The following is a 7,014-nucleotide window of genomic DNA, read 5'->3' as shown; positions in this document are numbered from 1 at the left end:
TATTCAAATGGCCCTTGGCAGAAAAAAGGTCCCATCCCTCCTCCCCTGCCCCAGAGCCTCTGACACCTTGCTTTTAGAGTTCTAGTCACCAGAACTGTGAGATAATGGTTTCTGTTGTTTTAAGCCACCAAGTTTATGGTAATTTGTTTCAGTGGCCATAGGAAACTAATATAGATTCTTTTTGTTCATTATAACACCTTGTTCACTTAAGTACAAAGCTGCTATTGCCAGACATTTCATGAAGGCTGTCAGTGTTTTAAAAAATGCAATGAAAGGAAAGTGCTACTTTCAATAGTGCTTTAAATTAGGAGTAAAGTAGGTCTGATAAGTACTGGAGTCAAGCTTCACTAGGAATCAACTGTATTAAGTTAATTATTTCAATGAAAGGATGTTCCTTAAAGAAGTAACTTAGTTGATTGTCCTCAGCCTGCACATTCCAAAGACTGGGCCCCACCCTAACCGGTTTGGCTCAGTGGATAGAGCATCGGCCTGCGGACTGAAAGGTCCCAGGTTCGATTCTGGTCAAGGGCATGTACCTTGGTTGCGGGCACATCCCCAGTAGGAGATGTGCAGGAGGCAGCTGATCGATGTTTCTAACTCTCTATCCCTCTCCCTTCCTCTCTGTAAAAAAATCAATAAAATATATTAAAAAAAAAAAAAAAAAGACTGGGCCCTGACTCAGCACCTGGGAGGTAACCTCTAAGCCCTTGGAACATTCTGTCTGATTAGAGTGTCTTTGTTTATCGAGGCCTTGGGCTACAGCAGATTGTCTATATCATTTAAGATGGGGCGGGGGCGGGGGGGGGGGGGGCCTTGACCACATGTGATGGTACCTCTGGAGGAGCAGGAGACTGGTCCGCCATACCAATACGATGTGCCCAGGCCTCACGGGATTCTTTCGACCCTAAGGTTTGGGACCGTCCATTCACCCATGGATGCTGTCGCCCACCACTGCTGGGAGAATGCAGCACTGTCCACATAACTCCACTAGAACAGGACAAGTGAAAACTCCGCCTGGTCTCTCCTAGACCCTGCCCCAGGCCCCTCTTCCATTGTTGATGTTAATCTGTATCCTTTCACTACAGTAAACGTAACTGCTGAGATAACAGCTTTGAGGAGTTCTTGTGACTCCTTTGAGCTAATCAATGAACTCGAGAGTGATCTTGGGGAGTCGCAGAACACAGGAGAACTCAACATTATTGTCTGCACAGCTATTCCAGCCACCAGCAGAGCCAGTCCAAGCCCAGAGCCAGGGCACCTGGTTCCATCTATTGACAAAACTCTATTCTTGACCAAACTCTACTCAGGCTCCTCTGATCTCTCCTCCCCCAGACCCTGCCTTTTGAGCTTTTTGTGTTTGTGTCTGACAAGTCAATTTAGCCAGAATCCCCCATCCTCAGTATCTGATCACCCTATGTATCCAATCAGGGTCCTCATCCTCGCCCAAGGTGATGTCTGGTCACCCAGGCCTGCCTTCAGCAACAATCCTGTTAGATCCATTTAGCCATGATCTCCCCTGACCCTGAGGTTTCTTCTGAGTAATTTTCTTTTTTTTTTCTCCTTCCTTCCTTCCTTCCTTCCTTCCTTCCTTCCTTCCTTCCTTCCTTCCTTCCTTCCTTCCTTCCTTTCTTTCTTTCTTTCTTTCTTTCTTTCTTTCTTTCTTTCTTTCTTCTTTTTTTTCTTTCTTTTTTTAAAGATTATCTTTTGGATTTTATTTACTTGAAGCTATTTGTCTTTTTTTTTTCCTTGTTCACAAAAGACTTTATTATCTAGTGATGCATACTGAGAACATACAGAAATCTGCATGGCCACGTCACATGCAGTAGAACAATCTTCACTTTACAATAAGCGGGTGTCAACTGTTTTGTGCAATAGACAACACTTTAAAGTCACATTCTTAAAGAAAAGCTTCATTTACAGAAGAAATAAAGGTAAAGAAGCAATTACCGCTTTAAAAAGCAGCTGCTTTGTTCAAGAGTGGAAGGTTTATGCCTGTATTGAAAGACAACATGATCACAAATAATGAAAACAATGAACAAATGAAAAGCACTTTTACCATAAAGCAGTACACTTTCAAAATGACATACAAATAGTTAAAAATTTCATTAGGTTGTCTATGTAACTTTTAAATATGAGGACTTTCAGAATTATGCCTCAACATTTCTAATTTAGTAAATGAAAACTATGCATTGTTTCTATCTCACTAGGAACTGCAATTAACAAAATGTATATAAAGTCTATAGCAAGTTGATTTTTAAAAATTAAAGTTAATAAGAAACAGTACACTGAAGGCACTCTATTCATCAAGCGCATACTCTTCCAATTTTAAATGTGATGACCAGAACAGAAATTGTAACTATGCCACAGTTGCAATGCCAAAAAATAAAACAAGATCAGGTATCACACATGCAGGGAATTCTGCCACAAAGCTAATATCCCTCATTTGTCAATTGTTCTGCCAGGGTCCAGTCCTAGCAGTCCAGGGGTTCCCAAAAGTGTGGACAGAGTCGGCGAAGAATGAAGGACACGAAGACAGCGTTCAGATGATCAGCATAGCCAGGTTCTCTCTTTATTCTCCTGTTACATCTGTATTTATACCATTTGATCCTATAAGCATGCCTCTATAGTCACATCATGGTATGTTTTGGGTCCTCCCTTGACCTTCTACAGTTCCATAGTTTCTTATCTAACCTTTGCCAAAAATCCCATCTCCATCTAGTTCTGTTGATTTTAATACTATCCATTCTATTCCAAAGGTTAGGGCTAGTTATCTCCATTCCAAGGTCACTACTCTACTGTTTTGTTAAGGTACAAGGAAGTAACTGAAGGAGATTATCCTAAGTAAAGATTATGTAGCTTAAGCATGATTGTTCGTAGTTAAGGTGATTAACTACCCACCTGGCACTTAGTTAAGGGGTTTTACTGATTTATTCTCTTCCTTAGTCCTGTTAATCCCTAACTCCAGGGAAAAATCCCCACCTGGGAAACAACCTTTCTCGGGGAGGTGGCCCTGGTTAGAACACATAACACCAAGAAGGGGAGCAAACATATTAAGAACAGTATGCCAGGTCCCTTGAAACATATGCTGTGCAGATGTTTCTTCCCTGCAGCGACTGTGTCAAGCAGCAAGGATGGACCGGCTTCCGGCATTGTTCCTATAAAATAACATCTTAAAACACCAGTGATGTTGATGGTTTAGCTTACCTTCAGTGTACTGAATGTTGTACACAACCTGCTTTAAAAGAGGAGACCATCCCTGCAGGCAGGCTCAAGAAGGAACAGACCCCTTTCGGCAATGACTACATCAAGGGCATGCTGCTGTGGCCTGCACACACACACCTAGGAAAATGTAAATGTAAACAGCATTTATTCTGGCCATTTTACCCAAAGACCAAAATGAAGCCAAGTCTGCTAAAAATAAACCAACCACCCAGCATTACTACTTATTTCATAACAAGATGCTTTTGTGTTTTATGTGAACTGCAACCATATACATTAGCACTATATTTTTGTGCAGTCTTGGCAGTTAAAACAGTTCTACAGTGAAATTTCACATAAGACACAAAACAGATTAACTATCATTTCTAAAAGAAACATCACCCTTGGTGTTAATTCAAATATATCATGCTTCCTCAAATTTGATGGAGAGATATTTATAAGTTTATTTACATTAATAAACTGCTGTGAAATTTCTTCAGTCTTTGTATTTAATTACTCAAACCATTGGAGCTTCTTCATCTCATTTAAATTTTTTCCTGGATAAAGACATGCTGTAGGGCCTGGTTGATGCTAATCCGTTTAGCTGGGTCCAACATTAGGATCTGGTCCAACAAGTCTTTTAGCTGGTGTACTTTTTTACGTTGGTCTTCAGGAAGTCGCTGGCACCCAATCAAGTCAGCCAACAGGTCCTTAGTTGGATTAATGGTGCTCATGACAGTAACTTTCTCCTTCTCTGTTACTTTATCAACTTCTATGTACATGAAATTGAGGTTTTGATCAAAATGTTGGTCTTTGAATACACCTTTCCGAATCATCTTATTTGGCATCTTTCCTTTGAGATCCATGGTGAGCTTCAACATATGGTTGTTGGTTTTGCCAGGAAATAAAATGTTTCCAGTATAGAGTTCATATAAGGTACAACCTACAGACCACATATCTATGCCATAGTCATAGCTTTTACCTATAATGATTTCAGGAGCACGATAAAATCGACTGACAAGATAAGGAGTTATGTCATTATCCGCAACATGTGAAGCCGACCCAAAATCACAGAGCTTTAAAATAGTTTTTGATTCATTAACCAGGATATTGTCTGGCTTGATATCAGCATGTAGGATATTGCATCTTTTAAGGAGTTTCAATGCCAAGAACAACTGCTGACTATAGGACCTTACAGCTGTAATATGAAGACCAACATCCTTACCATATTTTTTTAACACCTCTCGTAAATTCATGCTGAGCGGCTCAAATACGAGACAGAGATGCTGTTTGTGATAAAAGTGTCTGAAGAGCCGCAAACAATGAAATTTGTCATCAGGATCAGCATCATTAAGTTTTTTCAAGAATTCGAGTTCTTTTAAACCAGTTTTCTGCATGAGTTCATTGTTTCTGATGATCTTTACAGCCACTTCTTGGTTGGCTCTTGCAGAATCTCTGGCTCGTACGACATTACTGAATACACCTTGACCAGTGTAGCCATACACATTATAGCGCTCATCTAACACTTCGCCTATGTTCACACGATAATAGCCTTCTGCATCAGTCCAGTTATCCCTGAGGTTAGGATTCTCTTTAAAGTCTTTTCCAACGCCAGCAGCCCGAAGATGAGCACTATCAAAATATGCAGCAAACATATCATCAGATTCTGTAAACATATCAAGTGCCAACAGCTTTTTCTGAGCTGACCCATTATTTGGTTCAACTGTCATTAGATTATGCTTGGCTTTTACCAAGGCCTCAAATGTGTCAACATTTTCCCATTCATACTCTTTAACATCAGCAGCTACCCTTTCCAAAATGTCATCTGGAGAAGGTGACCGTGTACGAGTACTACTCTGGGGGCTGCTGGGTTCAGACGGCACAGACCTATTGCTATCGTCAGCAAGATATTTATATTTCTGGACAATTGCTTGCCTTTGTATTCTTCTCTGCTCTATTAGGGCCTCTTCATCTTCTTCTTCTTCTACCTCAAAGTCTTCGAGGTTATCTTCAGATGAAGATTCTTGCTCAACTTTCATTCCTTCAGAAAGACTTCCTTTAAATTTATTCTCCTTTACTTTGCTTCTGCTCCTACTTCTACGACCACCTTCTGAAGGTGATTGAGACCGCCTTCTCAAACGTGATCTGCTTCTCCGACCTCTATCCCTTCTCCGAGGGGACCTGCTTCTTCCTCTAGGAGACCTGCTCCGCCTGAGTGGGGAGCGAGACCTCCTTCTAATGGGAGATCTACTTGCTCTTCTTCGGGTTGGAGACCACTTACTTATCGGGGTGGCATCTTTTGATCTCTTGCGTCTACTGAGGATATCGTCACGAGGTTGTGTTCTTGGGGAAGAAAGTCGTCTCCTTAGTTTTCTTTCCAAGGATCGGCTCTCAGCTCTTCTACCGGGAGACAGATTTCGAGAAGGTGACTTGCTCTGCTTAGACCTTCTATCATTTAAAAGTGGAGATCTACTTCTTCTGGATTTATCCCGTTGTTTTGGAGAGAAACTTCTTCTCTTAGGACTACGACCAGGTCTTCTACTGGGTGATCTATTTTCGTTCCCAGAAGAAGCATCTTTAGAGGGAGATTTAATTGGCTTCTTTTCTTTATCAGTTTCAGACCGTTTTGACTTTCTCTCTTTGGACCGTGACCTTCTGTCTTTGGATTTACCTCTTAAGTCAACTGGCGATCTGGATTTTTTGCCTCGATCACGACTTCTTTCATTTATAACTGGGGATTTTTTTCTATCTTTTGACTTACTTTTATCTTGAATCTTAACCTTGTCATCAGTAGGAGATCCGGCCTTCCCAATTTTCTCCTGAGATCGCCTTCTAAGGGTAGGAGATTTTGACTTTCTTGCTTGATCTTGAGACTTACTTCTTTTGGATGGACTTTTAGACTTTTTCCTCTCCTTTGATTTGCTCCTAGTTGTCTTCTCTTTAACACTTCCCTTACTTTTCTTTTTATCAGACCTATGGCTAGTCCGTTCTTTGGATCTGCTTCTACTTCGCCTTTTTGTACTATTTTTATTGTCCATAAGTTCAAGTTTCCCCTTGGTAGTGGAAGATCTAATACTAGACCTATTTCCATTTCGTGCCTTTTCATGAATTTCCCCCTCTTCTTCAGAGCCAGATTCATAACCTTGTAATATGGGCCCCATCCCTGACCGGACGTTTCCTTCCATGAACTCATTATCAAGTTCAGCTTTAATCAAGGCTCTCTGTTTTTCCAAGTCTTCCAGCAACGCTAAATCATCAAATTTAGTTCTTTTTGCCGGAGACAAACCTTCTTTGTCAGAAGCATCTACAACCTCTCTTCTTTTGCGCTTCTTATGTTTACGTTTTTTATCCTTGTCTTCTTCTAAGGAATGTTTATGTTTCTTATGCTTACTTCTGTGTTTATGCTTCTTTTTCTTGTGACGACTGTGCTTATTTTGAGATTGGTCTTCTGATACTTCTCCATTTTCTTCGTGTACACTCTTTCCAGAATTATCAGCATCTTCCATCTCCGACTGTTCCTGCAGACGCGGAGCCGTGGCGGCGGCCATCTGGAACTTCCTGACTCCTCGGAGGCGGGTGGCCGTGGAGGCGAGTGGCGGTGGAGGCGAGTGTCAGGGGAGGAAGAGGGAGCAGAGCCGGCGCACGTGTGCTCAGCGCGCAGAGCACCGTGAAGCTCTGAGTCCGCTCTAAGAATCCAGTTATGTAAGTGCATGGGGAAAGGGCGGGCGCGTGAGCGTGATGACGCAACTTCCCCAGACGTGATGACGCAACTTCCCCGGAGGGGGTGGGGCGCGAGGAGCTGCGGGCGGCGCCTGC

At 41.9% G+C, this 7,014-nt stretch overlaps 2 pseudogenes across 2 annotated transcripts; both read right to left on the bottom strand.

Annotated features, from left to right (window-relative positions):
• LOC102424848 overlaps positions 1-863 on the bottom strand; it is a 25,446-nt pseudogene extending 24,583 nt beyond the window's left edge.
• A 1,011-nt stretch (positions 864-1,874) lies between these two features.
• On the bottom strand, positions 1,875-6,746 carry LOC102419631 (annotated as a pseudogene). 2 transcript variants are annotated; one of them, XR_001350170.2, is made up of 2 exons: positions 3,670-6,746; positions 1,875-1,992 (listed from the first exon to the last, which is right to left on the bottom strand). The product of XR_001350170.2 is annotated as a serine/threonine-protein kinase PRP4 homolog pseudogene, transcript variant X1 (transcript). The 2 variants fall into 2 exon arrangements; XR_001350171.2 differs by lacking the exon at positions 3,670-6,746 and adding an exon at positions 3,205-3,326.
• Positions 6,747-7,014: the final 268 nt, after the last annotated feature.

This window comes from Myotis lucifugus, unplaced genomic scaffold (genome assembly GCF_000147115.1).
Source record: "Myotis lucifugus unplaced genomic scaffold, Myoluc2.0 scaffold_231, whole genome shotgun sequence".
NCBI lineage: Eukaryota > Metazoa > Chordata > Mammalia > Chiroptera > Vespertilionidae > Myotis > Myotis lucifugus.
The sequence above is the reverse complement of the archived record's forward strand: the minus strand, read 5'-3'. Positions and strand labels throughout refer to the sequence as shown.